The sequence below is a fragment of the Myxocyprinus asiaticus genome, chromosome 35 (assembly GCF_019703515.2).
Source record: "Myxocyprinus asiaticus isolate MX2 ecotype Aquarium Trade chromosome 35, UBuf_Myxa_2, whole genome shotgun sequence".
NCBI classification, from domain to species: domain Eukaryota; kingdom Metazoa; phylum Chordata; class Actinopteri; order Cypriniformes; family Catostomidae; genus Myxocyprinus; species Myxocyprinus asiaticus.
The window spans coordinates 137276-151359 of NC_059378.1; the positions used below are offsets into that span (position 1 = coordinate 137276).

The 14084-nt window shown below is 40.5% G+C and overlaps 1 protein-coding gene across 2 annotated transcripts in view; it reads right to left on the bottom strand.

The window, feature by feature from the left end:
- The window catches only part of LOC127425867 (sodium-coupled neutral amino acid transporter 3-like), a 71796-nt gene that overhangs the window by 43813 nt on the left and 13899 nt on the right, over window positions 1-14084 (bottom strand). The window lies entirely within an intron of this gene.

A 14084-nucleotide genomic window follows, 5' to 3' on the forward strand; every position in this document is an offset into this window, starting at 1 on the left:
TTTCTCTCATTGAATATCAGAATGTGTCACATGTAATGTCAGGGTTGTGAATGCAATGTCATGTTGACTGTAGGAGTGTAAGAAATGTATTTATATTTCACACTGAGAATCATACGTTTTGTGTTAGTTTGCACCTCAGTCTCTAGTGTAACCAATAACTCAATAATTGTCTATTCTCATTCAAACTTCCTCTCTCACTTTGGCGCTCTGTTTTTCTTACTCTCTTTTTTGCCTCTTTCAATGTTTCTTCCTTTTTCTTACATCACAAAGCAGCTCCGCTGTTTCCATCACCTCAAATTCACTTTTCAAAACAACACTCGTCACTTTCCTGACTCAACTGAGAGGTGCGGCTCTCACTTCTGATGTCTCTATGGTTGTTTTTTTTATCTCTTCCTGCCCTCTTTGGTCCTCGACTCCCTGTGGCTGATTATGACGGACCTGTTGGAGGGCTGAGCTGTGAAAGCACAAGCGGACATGCGTCTTCAGGCTCCCCCTTGGCCCCCTGGTATTCCCAATCCTGGTCTGAAAGGCCAGAGCCCAAGTATTACATTAGCTACAAAGCATAAACAGAAGCAGGAGTAAGAGGAGGGGAGGGAACCCACACTCCAAACCAGCGGCCGAAATTGAGGAAGGGACATGAAAGCCGGTAGAACCAGCTATAACCAGCTCAGAACTAGTTCTGGCCCTCTTTGTCCATTCACACTCTTTTTTTCAGCTTCATTTTAATTAAGAGAAGCTTAACATAACAGCCATGCTCTCTTCATGCTCCGAGCTCTGGGCTGGCATAACCTCAAGTTCCCCGTCTGTCGAGCTCCTTTTCTTCCATGTGTCCTTCTCCTTTTGTCCTATCTTCCACACCACTCCTAAAAAACGTGGTTGTTTGAGAAATAATAATCAAGCAGAAAATGAATCGTGGTTAACTCTGGGAAGATAAACTCTGCACAGTCTGTCCGAGCCGGCTTTAGCCAGTGAGATGCCACATCACTCGGCAATGAGAGCAATGTGGTCAGGCAGCAATGGATGCTGTGTGGTTTCCTGGGAACAGGGCTGGAAGAACAGAAGGGTGATTGTGCCAAGCGTCATTATACCAGTGGGGCCTCCTTGGCTCCAACTCGCCAGGGCACTCGAAGTGCTGAAAAGGTAATTCATCGGACCCCTGATTGAAAAAATGGCAAACCTTAGTTTCGGAAATGGCAAAGCGCCTTGGCTCATGAAATAGGAAGCAGCAGTTTGTGCCAACAATGCAGTAGCCAAGATGTTGAATGGTGAAGCACCCTGTCATTCATGCATTTCGCTAATCAGACAGACAGTAGACTACCCATAACAAACACGTGATTGGTCAGAGGAGTGGAAAGGTTTCGGCAGAGCCAATGAATTTGACAGCAACAGGCCCCGCTGTCACATATTCAAAAGCATTATAGCAACTGCGCTCACTCAGTGGCGAAACACGTAACGTCTTTCAGTCAGCTGTAAAAAACTGAATTTGTTTTCGTTCTACGCTGATGTCTGGCAGCTCAAGCAACTCTCAGAACATTTCTCTGCCAACTGTGTCATAGCTTAAGTTTCTTGAATAATGACAATTTTATTCCCTCATTAAATATTCCACACAGTTAACTTGCCTTTAGTTGCTAATCTAGACTGTTGAGGTTAAACCCGTATCTCTTTACTGACGGAACAGTAATAAAAGGGAAGGACATGCTTATCTGTACTCATTATTCTGCATGACATCAAACATGCAAAAATCAGGACAAGCCGCATTCGCTGCAACATCATGTGCTGTCGTCAGGAGCAGATTTAATTCAGTGTCTCTGTGAAAGGCACTTATTAGAAGTGCTGCAATGGCAAATTGATGTTCATTTAAAACAGCCTACGAATGTGTTTAAAGTCTCCATAATAACTGTTGTTAAAGCTGGTTCATCCCTCTGTGTCACAAAATTCAACGCCAACCACTTGGAAAATGTGAGCATGAAAGAAAAGAAAAATCCACTAAGAATGGAATAAAAGAGAAAATAGGAAGTCGACGAGGGGGAAAAGATTAAGAGCACCTGGAATTTAAATTATCACAATTCTGCTATTAGAACTGAAATCATTGTGGTGACATCAACTCTTTTGACACCTTTTTCTTTCCACTGTGATGCATGTATTAAAGCAGCGGATTTAAATTTGTCCTTGGAATACTGGGACGGTGTTTAATTTGGGCACAGGGGTTTATTTTTCAGGGTGAAGCAGACATGAGGTGTGTCCCATACTAAAGTCAACTCTCATTCTCCAAAAACTGTCAGATCAAATTCAATTATCCTTAATGTCAACATGAAACAGATTTCACAAATCACTTCAATTCTGTAATGTAGCAGACTTCCATGTGTAAAAATGTAGAGAAGTGTAAAGTTGGCATCATGTCATATCAGAATCTATTGAGAGCTGAATAGGAATTTTCAGTGGATTGTGGAGGACTGAAAAACCGGCAGCACACACCTTTGAGGAGACTAAAGGTCAAATTCACCCTCCAGAGCAGGGGTCGGCAACCTTTTCAACATGGAGTGCCATTTTTTATTTTCCTGGTTAATGACTGTGCCGATGTCCACCTCAACCCCCCGCCAAAAAATATATATATACAGCTCTGGACATTTTTTCCCAAATGTTCAGTTTCTCTGGATTTACTATTTATAGGTATGTGTTTGAGTAAAATGAACATATTTGTTTTATTCTATAAAGTACTGACAACATTTCTCCCAAATTCCAAATAAAAATATTGTCATTTAGAGCATTTATTTGCAGAAAATTACAACTGGTCAAAATAACAAAAAAGATGCAGTGTTATCAGACCTCGAATAATGCAAAGAAAACAAGTTCATATTCATTATTAATCCACACAATACTAATGTTTTAACTTAGGAAGAGTTCAGAAATCAATATTTGCAGGAATAACCCTGATTTTCAATCACAGCTTTCATTTGTCTTTGCATGCTCTCGACCAGACTTTATGCCACTCCTGGTGCAAAGATTCAAGCAGGAATTCAACAGACACATGAATGAAATGGCTGCCATACATGTAGAGATACTGATTTAAGAAATATTTGGAGTGGTCTCTTAATTTTTTCAAGAGCTGTATATATATATATATGTGTGCATGTACTGTATGTGATTTTCCGAAGTTTGAGTCCACTTGTGAAAATGTTTCTATTTTGCATTTTTCTAATTTAATTGTTTATTTTTCGTTACAAATTATATTATCAACATAACAGTTTGAGTTCAATTTGTGCAAACCCGATGATTATGATATAATCATGATCCTGCATGTGAATTTTCACAGAGCATCTTGTGAAAGTGTTTTAATGAAAGAAAACCTGTCCTTTTGTACAAAATGAGTTAACTCAGTTATGTCAAAAATTTGCTTATTTGATTACTGTAACATATTCACAGGATGGGCAAGGAGGATGCGGGAACAGGCTGAACAAACAACACAAACACGTGCGTCTCTCTTCCTCTCAAACTGGCATCCCCGGCTCCTCTTTATCCCTCTCCCGGCTGATTGGGATGATTCCGTGCCGGGTGTCCATCGTTACGGCCTGGGCATGCCCTCCTCCTCATCACACTCCTCCGCCACCCAATTCAGGCCGGGGAAACCTCCGACATGATGCACTCCCCTCCCCTCCTTTCCTGGAGGTGAGGTGTTGCCCTTCCATCCGTCCTGCTGCCAGCAGGTCTTCCCCACCTCTCTGGAGCCCTGGGAGAGATGAGAGGAGGGAGAGGGGGAGAGAGAGAGAGAGATAGAGAGGAGAGAGAAAGAAAAACTCGCTCGCCTGGTCCTCAGCCACTCCTCTGCCCTCTGGCGGATGACAGCCGTTCCTCCCCTGGTGGACAGCAGTGAGTCCTCCGACCCCTGGCGGATGGAACGGGTCCTCCCCTTCCTGGCGGACGGCAGCGGTTCCTCTGACTCCTGACAGCCGTGGCTCCTCCCCTGGCGGACGGCAGGGGCGAGAACTCCACGAAAGTGCATTCCTCCTTCTTCCTGGTTTTTGGCACCAATGTAATGTGTAAAGGATGGGCAAGGAGGAAACACATAGACATTTATTGTTGCGCTTTTCAGTCGCACACAATAACACACCGCTTCACACTAACACATCAACAAACACATAGATTCAGGTGTCTCTCTCTCCCCGTCTGCCGCCGTCTGCTCTCCTTAAACACTCCCACTGCACCTCACTGGAGATACTTGTGACTTGATGCATCACAGAAGCATTGGAATGCCAGATCAAAGGTAAGCAATTATTGTGTGAATCATGTCATGCAATGTCATTACTTCATTATCAACTACCAGAATAATGTCATTAATAAATGATATACTGTAAATGTGATTAAGAATCCTATGTATAGAGGGGAGTCACGTGACGCCATGCGAGGAGCGGACGTGAATTCGACGAGCTCTGCATACTTTGCAAGTTTTTAGTTATTTTTGTGTTATAATCCGGTGAGATTTGATACACCCTGCTACATATTTGCTCTTTGAAGTCAATATGTCAAAAAATTCAAAATCCTCGGGCTCTGGAGATATTAAAAGACACTTACATGCTCAAGCTGAAACCTCTGATGGGCCTGCGGATCAGGGACTCGGTTTGGACGGTGCAGCGGGAGAAATCCAGCATCAACTGTCCAACATGTTTGTGATGCTGATGAAAGTTATCGCTGACTTAGATACGTCAATCGATTATGGCGATGGAAAAAAAATTGTTGGTTACAAGAGTGGCAGATGTTGAGAAGCGGATCGATTATCTGGAGTCATCAGAGAGGGAATTATCTGATAATCTGCTGGCGACCAAAGTTGATTTGGAACACGTTCTTGAAAAACTTGAAGATCTTGAGAATTGGTGTCGCAGGAATAACATCCAAATTGTTGGAATTCCTGAGCATGAAGAAGGCAGAGATATGGTAAAATTCCTAGACGGGCTCTTCCCGAGTCTGCTCGAAATAACAGGCCCTAAACTGGAAATCGAGTGAGCTCACAGAGTTCTGGCTCGTAGATCTGCTGAGTGAGACAGGCCCCGATCAATTCTGGCCAAATTCCTGAGATCATCCGATAAAGATGTTGAGTTACGCGAGGCGAGGAGCAAAGGAAAGCTTTCTTGGAAGAATCACATTTTCTTGTTCCCAGACTTTGCGAATTCGACAAGAGAGAAACGTGATCGACACTGTCCTTCATAAAAACATTGAAGTGAGTAAACCATTTGGTTTTTCTCATGTAAGTGGATTGACTCGCTGTACTTAATCTTGGCTGTCTGAGGAAGCTGGGCGCCATTTTTTTTCTTTTTGTGTTGGTTCCGGCTAGCGGCTGGAGTTTGTTTTGTGGAGTGACACTCCTTCAAGAAACTTTTGCATTGATGGAGGATCACTTTTACACTGAAGTTCCCGGCCAGTGATAAGGATGACCACAAAATATCTACATGCCTACAACAAGCGATGTCTTTTATAGAGTTGATGGACTGAGGAAATCATGGTGTGTTTCTTATGTGGCCTCTGAGTCAACTTGACTCGTTAAACATACACTTGACCATCTGATGAACCGGGACGCCTGTTTTGTTTCTTTTTGTGCTGGTTCCGCCTAGCGGCTGGAGTTTGTTTTGTGGAGCAACATACCTTCAGGACAGCTGTGAATGAATCTGCTTGTTCTTTGTGCTTATGCCTTCTATTGGCTGGAGTTTGTTTTACAAGTATTTTCTGTTATGTAATTTTGCCTCACAAAATCTGTATAGAAGCATTGGGCTTGAGCAATCCGATGGCAACGTTGTCGCGGGGGTTCTAGTAGGTGTGCGTGGACTCTTTGAGTTTAGAGGGATTGTCGCTGGTTGGCGCTGTCGTGCGCGGGGTTAATGTGCATGTTTTTCTTTTTTCTGTTTGTTTGTTCGGAGGGAAGTTTGGGTTTTATTGTTGCACTAATGTTGGAATGTGGTCTTTATAATTTTGTTTTTGACACACAATTTATTTTTTCTATTATATCAAAATGTCAAATGTTAATATGAGTGGATTGTCTCTGGATGGGGCACCCCATAAAAAGAAGGAAGGTTATTTCATTTCTTAAACGAAAGAAATGTGATATTGTGTTCAAGAAATGCACCTTTCTCTGCAGAAAGCTGAAAAATTTGGGAAGTTATGGAGTGGGCATGTTTTATTTAGTGCTGGCTTAAGTAAGAGCAGGAGAGTCATTACATTGATAAGTAAACATCTACAATTCAAATGTCTCAAACTGATTAAAGATAAATTAGGAAGAGTCATTATTGTTTTAGCTGAAATTCAGGGGCAAAGGTTGATTTTGGCTAATATTTATGCACCAAACGCTGATGATCAGGGCTTTTTTACAGATCTTGAAGGGATGCTGCAAGCCACTGGCACCCCTCATGATATAATATTGGGAGGAGACTTTAATCTTTTGATGGATTCAGTCTTTGATCATAGTGAAGCAAAAGTGTGTAAGCCCCCTAGAGCAACATTGACGCTTCACAGGATGTGTAAAAATATTGGTCTTACAGATATTTGGAGACTTTTGAACCCATCTGGTAGGGACTATACATTTTTTTCATCAGTCCATAAGATTTATTCTAGAATAAAAACAACTCATTTCATCTGTTGTTGATTGCTCAATTGGAAACATCTTGGTCTCAGATCACACCCTGGTGAGTTTAGAGGTGTTGCAACATATGGAGAAAAATAAATCATATAGTTGGTGCTTTAATGTATCCCTATTGCAAAATCCTGATTTCCAAAAATGTTAAAGGCTGAAATCAATGTTTATATGGAGACCAACTGGTCCTCAGTATCCTCTGTGGGCGTGGCTTGGGAGGCACTGAAAGCAGTTCTCATGGGCCGGATCATACAGTATGCCTCATTCATCAAAAAAATCCAAAGCACGAGAACTCGTGGAAATATTGAAAGTGCAGAGGCAGAGCTGAAGTGCCGAATGTCATCTGATGGTCTCAGAGAATTGACCCAATTGAAATACAGATATAATACGATTTTGTTGCAGAAAGTGGAGTTTTGGCTATCCAGGGCAAGACAGTCATACTTTGAGTCGTGTGACAAATCAGGGAAGCTTTTGGCTAGATATATAAAGCAGAGAGAGTCTTTTCCTACCATCCCCTCAGTGAAATCTGCTGGTGGTGAAATATTTACCTCAGTCATTGAAATTAATAATGCTTTTAAAGAATTCTATCTTGATCTTTATAGTTCCACATCTTCGTCTACTGATGAAGATATTAAAAAATTTGTGGAACCATTAGAACTCCCTAAATTGACGACTGAGCAAAAAAATTCTCTTGATTCTGAGATAAGCTTTGAGGAGCTTGATGAGGTAATTAAGGCCCTGCCTACTGGCAAGGCTCCGGGGCCAGATGGCTTTGCCGCTGAATTTTTTAGATCTTATGCTACAGAACTGGCTCCACTTTTGTTAGAAGTTTATACTGAATCATTAAAGAATGGAAAGCTTCCTCCAACCATGACACAAGCCCGGATCAGTCTGATTCTAAAAAAGGACAAAGATCCAAGTGAGTGTAAAAGTTACTGTCCAATTTCCCTGATCCAACTAGATGTAAACATTTTGTCAAAAATTCTGGAAAACCGATTAAGTAAAGTTATGACATCTCTTATACATATAGATCAGGTGGGGTTTATTCGGGGCCGCAGCTCTTCTGATAACATCAGGCGTCTCATCAATATCATGTGGTCAGTGGTGAATGATCAGTCTCCGGTCGCTGCCATCTCACTTGAAGCCAAAAAGGCATTTGATATGGTAGAATGGGATTATCTTTTTAAGATTTTGGAAAACTATGGGTTTGGAAAAACTTTTATTGGATGGATTAAGTTACTTTATAGACACCTGGTAGTGGTGGTACAAACAAATGGATTAACTTCAGATTATTTTACTCTGGATAGGGGCACCCGGCAGGGTTGCCCTCTTCCCCATTATTGTTCTGTCTTGCCCAGGAACCATTAGCAGCCGCGATAAGAAAGGAGGATGATTTTCCAGTGATGGCGGGAGGTGTAGCACATAAGCTTTTACTTTATGCAGATGATATTTAATTATTTGTCTATGATCTTACTAGATCTGTGCCTTGCCTCCACAAAATTATCAATTCATTTTCTAAATTTTCGGGATACAGAGTTAACTGGTCTAAATCCGAAGCTTTGGCTCTGACAGCGTACTGCCCGATAACGGCTTTCCAGCCGGGCATCTTGCAGTGGCCCAAACAGGGCATTAAATATTTGGGCATTTTATTCCCAGCAAATTTGTGTGATTTACTTAGAATTTAATTTTGACCCCTTAATAAAAAGGTTTTCGAGCGATGTGGGCAGTTGGGCTTCATTACATTTATCGATGATTGGGAAGGTTAATGTTACTAAAATGAATTGTATTCCAAAATTCAATTACTTACTGCAGTCTCTCCCCATTGAAGTTCCCCTCTTTTATTTTAAACAATTTGATAGTATTGCTAAATCCTTTTTCTGGAATGGTAAACATCCTCAGATGCATTTTAACAAGTTAAACAGGCCAGTTGACAAAGGTGGGTTAGGTCTCCCCAAGATTTTGTTTTACTATTATGCTTTTGGTCTCAGACATTTGGCACATTGGTCACTTCCACCTGAGAGGGCTCCTCCCCGGCTCTTTATTGAACAGGAGGTCCTTGCCCCTATCTTGCCATTGCAAAGTCTTTCTACCAAGCTTCCCAGAGAAGTAAAGACACATCCCGTTATCTCGCACATGCATTTAGTGTGGACAAAAGTTTCTCGTGTGTTCAATTCAGACATTTATCTGAACGTTGCCGCAAGTATTTGGTTAAACACGAAATTGTGCATTAACAAGTCCCCTTTCTGCTGGACAAAATGGATTGGGAAGGGTGTTACTACGCTGGGTGACCTAAATGAAAATGGAGCACTGAGATCCTTTAAAAATGTTATACAGTGGTTTGGGATTCCCAGATCTCAATTCTTCAGGTACTTACAGCTGCGCCATCTACTCTGTACCACCTTTGGGTGTAGTACGCAGCCCCCTAAAGTGGCAGATCCTCTTGAGATGGTGCTTGCTGCTTTTAGAAAAGGTCATGAAGCTTCAAGAAGGAAGGGGGAGTGACCACAACAACTGTCTGATCTAGTCACTCATATTTATTTCACTAATGTAGTTAACAGCATCAAAGATTCTCACAATTGACCCTTCGCTAAACTCCGACCCCCTTGGTTCCTGTTGTTTGCTGTTGTGTGACATACGTAGTAAGAAATATTTATCTGATGTTTTTTGTAACAGAAATTGTTACATAGTAATTTGATTGAAAACTGTGCAGACTGTGGATCAGAATGGAGGCAAACGATTATTACGGTCACTTGAAAAGAGAAAAGCGTCATTTAATAGTGATTACAAACCTCATATCATTAGTGTAAGTTAAAAGAACTGCTCATTACGTCTCATAACACAATTATGATGCTGTGAACTCTTTATTTACTTTTAACCTTTATTATGACCTGAGATACGTGAATGAATTAATGTTAAGTTATTAGCTTTAATTTACCTTGGAGCAAATGTAGGGTGTCCTCGCTGATGTCATACATGTTCAAATGGTAATGAGGAATGACACACTTTAATCCATAGCATGCTCTTCTCAATATTTATTTAAAGTTTTAAAATAAAAAACATGGCATGTATCTTCTCTAGGTATCAAGTGACCCAGCAACAAAGTGTTTTACATTTCTTTGGATCATTTTGATAAAATCCCATTTAAAACTGCTCAAACACTCATTACTCCCGTAGACTGGAAAATAGCAAACGCGAGTCAGAGTAAGGTTAGGGTTACCCAAATAAATTATACACTTTTATGTAATCTCAAAATACATTATACAGAATCACACTGGTCATTTTATATCTGTAATTTAATGCTCAAATAAATGGCAAGCCATTGTACTCTGTATTGAAAGGGTTAGGGTTAGGGTTAGGTTAGGTTGGTAAAAAAGTATTAAGTGTTTTTAAAATGTTTAATAACATTTGAGACTTATTCCAAGACATTGATTCACAAATAAAAGTGCTTCGACCGGTTAATACACTCATGTTAAGGATGAACAGATCGATTGCGTCTGAGACTATCATCACCTCAAACGAGTCCCAGTCCACCACACTGCATACACTCATGGCCCGGTATCACCTCTCTAAAGCACCGCTAAGAGTTTGAATCACTCGTCTTATGAGAATGTCACGTGGTCACATGAATAATCATGAGATAGTGCCTTCTCACAGGATAAGGCCACGCAGTCTCATTAATAATTATAAGACACTGATGATGCGATGATGTACTATAATAAATAAAAACATCACATCCTGTGAGATTGTCTCGATGTAGATTTTAAACCAGGAAGATGCAAATAGAACAGAAAATTCTTAAATTAACCAATTTCCTCCTAAAATTAAAATGAATGGATACTGACATTGTCTTTGATCATTTGTAACACATTCATATCTGGTAACATCTCAGAAAATGTAGTTTAGTGTTTCATGACCCTTTCAGAAAGTAAATGAGGTCAATTTTGATTTCATGTTGACTTTAAGAATAGAGCTGACTTGAAAGAGAGAGAAAGAGAAACAGAGATAAATCTGGCACCCTCACAAGATAACAAGACAAGTGAGACAGCTGATGCAACATCACAGCAGCGGTGACGTGGACAAAACTACATTGAGACGTCACTCTGTCCCGGGGAATGTTTGCCGTTAGCTTTCAGATGTGCACTGTGTACGTGGCATGGTGTTCTGCTCTTCTGACTCCTGCGGTGGGATTATTTACAGCCAAACCAGCTGTGTGTACAGACTCATACACACACACTCACACACACACACACACACTCACACACACACACACACACATTCCCTCACACACACACATGCACACACACGCACACACACACACACTCACATATACACACACACACACACACACACTCACATATACACACACACTCACATATACACACACACACACACACTCACATATATACACACACACACATACATATACACACATACACACACACACACACACACACTCACATATACACACACACACATACACACACACACTCACATATACACACACACACACACACTCACATATATACACACACACTCACATATACACACACACTCACATATACACACACACACACACACTCACATATATACACACACACACATACATATACACACATACACACACACACACACACACACACACACACACACTCACATATACACACACACACACACACACTCACATATACACACACACACATACATATACACACATACACATACACACACACCTCTGCTATTCACTTCATTAAACCTGCACTGTAATATCCAGACTAACTGCTCAGTCAAAGGCTTCAGGTCTTTAATTAACTGAAAAAGGATTTGGAACTGCTGGACAGCATGAGAACAACCCTCTGCCCGCCCTCTCCATCTGGATTATAATCCTTGATAATCTGTATTCTGTCATATTCAACGCATTCCAAGAAAATGGTTCAGGTTATTACATATTACTATGATGTTATGGAAGACAATAAAAGTAAAAGAGAATGTATATTGTTGTGTAAAAATGACAAAAATCAGTCTATATTTACACGTACACATATTGCTAACACATTGCAACTGGTTACGAGACAAGCAAGAACCGATGCTGTTTGCCATCATTGACCCTACACCTGATTTTATGATATTGATGCACCATATTTAAATATATGCAAATGCAAATGAGAGGTGCGGTGGTGAGGAAGATTCTCAGCGAATAATGATTTTTGGTAGGGTTACATTTGTAGGTTGGTATCTCATACTTTACTCCATGAGAGAAATGGTGGAGATTAAACAGTTTGTAATAAGATTACAATAATTCTCTCCCAATTTGATGAGATTTTGATGAGTCACACTCAACTCTAACTGCACACAATCACACGTTCACAAAGTGCAGAAATCCTCAGATTTTTTAAGCGTTGTCACACAGGAGCAGATTAAGACAGGGAGCGAGAGAGAGATACGCAGCAGCCTGACGGCAGGATTAAAATACACAGTCTAAAATTCGCTGTCAAAAATAGGACAGAACATTCACACTCAGTCATGTGACAGGTGAAGAAGTACAGCGCCCGCATCACATAGTGCATCCTGTGGAGAGCAGGCGTTCTGTCAAGGTTACTGCTAAAGTGAGGGATACATAAACAAGATGCAAACTAGCGTGCCAAGGCTGAAAACATATTTTTTGACTGTCCTGGTAAAAACACCTCATATTCAAATGGAAATTTTAGGTGACAGTTTAAGTAACTGATGACTGATGATTTTTTTTTTTTCAGCTCTGGAGAATAAACACTCTTTAGAAAAAATCCTGTGAAGCATATATTATACACATTACAGGTAAAAGCTGTTCCATTACCGTCTTTACGCTGTCGAGCTATGACAGGTTTGTGATTCCTGTGTAAAAACACGTGGGACAGTTTCTGTGCAATTTAAAAAGTCTCTGTACAGATATTTGGAGACTTTTGAACCCATCTGGTAGGGACTATACATTTTTTTCATCAGTCCATAAGATTTATTCTAGAATAGATTTTTTTTTTTTATATCCAAGTCCCTCATTTCATCTGTTGTTGATTGCTCAATTGGAAACATCTTGGTCTCAGATCATGCCCTGGTGAGTTTAGAGGTGTTGCCACATATGGAGAAAAAGAAATCATATAGTTGGCGCTTTAATGTATCCCTTTTGCAAAATCTTGATTTCCAACAAATGTTAAAGGCTGAAATCAATGTTTATATGGAGACCAACTGGTCCTCAGTATCGTCTGTGGGCGTGGCTTGTGAGGCACTGAAAGCAGTTCTCATGGGTTGGATCATACAGTATGCCTCATTCACCAACGAAATCCAAAGCACGAGAACTCGTGGAGTTGGAAGGGAATATTAACAGTGCAGAGGCAGAGCTGAAGCGCCGAATGTCATCTGATGGCCTCAGAGAATTGACCCGATTGAAATATAGATATAATACTATTTTATCACGGAAAGTGGAGTTTTGGTTATTCAGGGCAAGACAGTCATACTTTGAGTCGGGGGACAAAGCAGGGAAGATTTTGGCTAGATATATAAGGCAGAGAGAGTCTTTTCCTACCATCCCCTCAGTGAAATCTGCTGGTGGTGAAATATTTACCTCAGTCATTGATATTAATAATGCTTTTCAAGAATTCTATCTTGATCTTTATAGTTCCACGTCTTCGTCTACTGATGAAGATATTAGAAACTTTGTGGAACCATTAGAACTAAAACTGACGACTGAGCAAAAACATTCTCTTGATTCTGAGATAAGCTTGGAGGAGCTTGATGAGGTAATTAAGGCCCTGCCTACTGGCAAGGCTCCGGGGCCAGATGGCTTTGCCGCTGAATTTTTTAGATCTTATACTACAGAACTGGCTCCACTTTTGTTAGAAGTTTATACTGAATCATTAAAGAATGGAAAGCTTCCGCCAACCATGACACAAGCCCGGATCAGTCTGATTCAAGTGAGTGTAAGAGTTACTGTCCAATTTATCTAAATGTTGCCTCAAGCATATGGCTGAATGTTAAATTATACATTAATAAGTCCCCTTTCTGCTGGTCAGAGTGGATTGTGAGGGGGGTTACTACACTTGGTGACCTATATGTGTGTGGAGTGTTGAGATCTTTTGAAAATATGGTTAAACATTTTGGGATTCCCTGATCTCAGTTCTTTAGGTATTTACTGCTGCACCACCTGCTCTGTACTATTTTTGGGAGTAGTATACACCCCCCTAAAGCAGCAGATACTTTGGGAGGGGTGATTACTGCTTTTGGAAAAGGTCATGAGGCATCAGTGTATTACTCCCTGTTAATTCAGAGTATGGGGGACGGAGCTTTAATTTCTATCAAGAGATTATTGGAGAAAGATTTAAACTTGGGGTAATATATTAGGGGTTAAATATTGATTCTGTGTATATATGTTTTGCTTTTCTTTGTTTAATGTATGAATCAATAAAAAATGTTAATCACAAAAAAAAAAGTCTCTGTAAAC